At 36.6% G+C, this 2,094-nt stretch overlaps 1 protein-coding gene across 1 annotated transcript in view; it reads left to right on the top strand.

The window, feature by feature from the left end:
- Positions 1–2,094, top strand: part of RRP15 (ribosomal RNA processing 15 homolog (S. cerevisiae)) — a 79,595-nt gene that overhangs the window by 21,991 nt on the left and 55,510 nt on the right. The gene's annotated exons all lie outside the window — the stretch shown is intronic.

A 2,094-nucleotide genomic window follows, 5' to 3' on the forward strand; every position in this document is an offset into this window, starting at 1 on the left:
ATAGATCAATATATCTATGTATGTTACTTGAAATATTTCAACTTTTAAGGCAGTTGAAGGGAAGGAGGGAAGACAGAGATGGGCATAGATTTGGTGTGCCAAAGTGCTACTTAGGAATGAATGAATCATAGATTAATGAACTGGATAAAGGGAGATATTTAGTAAGTAGAGAATAACATTTGCCTTTTTGTCTCATGTTTTACCTTGATCTAGTGCTGTAGCTGTTGTGCCATTTCCTTATAGATGCTCCTTCTCTCCTCACACAGTGTGACAAAAGAACTCTTATGGAAGTTGCTTGTTGTCCCTTTCCTGGGCTGTAGTGATTTTCAGAGCACAGGTTTTTTTTATCCAGTGCTCCTAATATTGTGAAATCTCTAAAATTAGAGGCCACCCACATATACACGGTATTCATTGGCAGCTATCTATTAGGATACCAGTTTGGAAACGTCTTCATTGTAATGGCTTCAATTCCTTTCCCTAGTTATACGTGTTATTCGTAGTTGGGATATTAAAGTCTTATGTACAAAAACAAGAGTCAAGAGTTTTGTATTAAAGTAAATCTGGACAGAATTGTAATAATATAACATAGATTATAGAGGTTGAATCCATTGTAGTTGGCATATTGTAGGAGTGGTTTTGGTGGAATTTTGGTTTTTTTTTTGTTTTGTTTCATTTTGTTTTTTTACGCTTACTAAACACATGACTTGGGGATTTATTTTAAAGAATGCCTTTTCAAGAATTTTCTTAGAAATTCCATATTCAAAGTATAGGAAACTGAGACATTGTGACAAATGTTTCTTAACTGTCATAGGGCCTGAACAATTCATTTTTCTCAAAATCTTCTTTTTTTCTGAATTAGAATTTTAAAGTTTTATCAAAACAATAGGAGCACAATATGAGGAGTAAACTTATGATTACGTAAAGTAACCACTGGTCTTTCCCATACCTCTCTACACCTTGTTTTGCCTCCTTACCCCCGAGGTAACCATTTTCAACTCTTAAGCTTTTCTTCCAGATATGGGGTCTTTCTTCCTGCATATCTTAAATAATATATATACTATTTCTTTATCAACATTAGATATTTTCTTTTACAAAAGATAAAGAATTAGTACCTTAACTTCCCTTCACTTTCACACATCCCCATATTCTGTCCTTCCAACATAGTACATTACAATTTTTGGCTAAGTTAATCTTCAATGTAAATATTGTTCACTACTGAGCAAAGTAGTATACAGTAATAATATTTACCTTCCTCAACTTATTTTCTTACAATTAAACAAAAATGGAGTTAACATTTGCCTCTTTTCTTCTTAGTTTTTTATGCACCAAAGTCTTTCCACACTCTTCAAAAGGACTGTTAAACCCATCTCAGTCGTATCTTTCTTGTGTGGTCTCCTGCTGCAATCTAGACTGGTTGTTCTTTACCTACTGTGCACTGTCATTTTGTGACATTGCTTTATCCCTGTACTGGGAATATCGTGCTGCCTCTTGCCTTTGCAGTAGCCTCTGTTTTTTGGACTAAATGTCTTCTTTTCCTGTAGCTTTCTCCTGCATTTTGGTGATGCCACAGTTATCAGTAGCTTGTTGGGGATGAGTATAGGTATTCTTATTTTTTTATTGATGCGTTGGCCTGATATGTGGGTCCCAAAATGGTATGTTCATGTCCTAATTTCTGGGACTTGGGAATGTACCTTATTTGGAAAAAGTGTTTTTGCAGATGCAATTAAGTTCATGATCTTGAGAAGAAGAGGTAATCCTGAATTATCTAGGTGGACCTGAAGTCCGGTGACGAGTGTTCTTAGACACATAGAGAGATTTGACAGACAGAAGCAGAGCAGGCAACATGACCGCGAGGTGTAGGACGAAGTGATGTGACTACAAGTCAAAGAATGCCGACAACCACCAGAAGCTGGAGGAGGCAGCAAAGAGTGGATTCTCCCCTAAAATCCCCGCAGAGGGAGTGAGGCCTTGCCAGGTTTTGGACTTTCAAAGCCTCCAGAACTGTAAGAGTTCGCTTGCTGCCGTTTTAAGCTACCTAGTTTGTGGTAATTAGCTACAACCACAGGAAACTAATATAACATAAATGTTTATATC

The sequence above is a fragment of the Propithecus coquereli genome, unplaced genomic scaffold (genome assembly GCF_000956105.1).
Source record: "Propithecus coquereli isolate 6110/MARCELLA unplaced genomic scaffold, Pcoq_1.0 Scaffold94, whole genome shotgun sequence".
NCBI classification, from domain to species: Eukaryota; Metazoa; Chordata; class Mammalia; order Primates; family Indriidae; genus Propithecus; species Propithecus coquereli.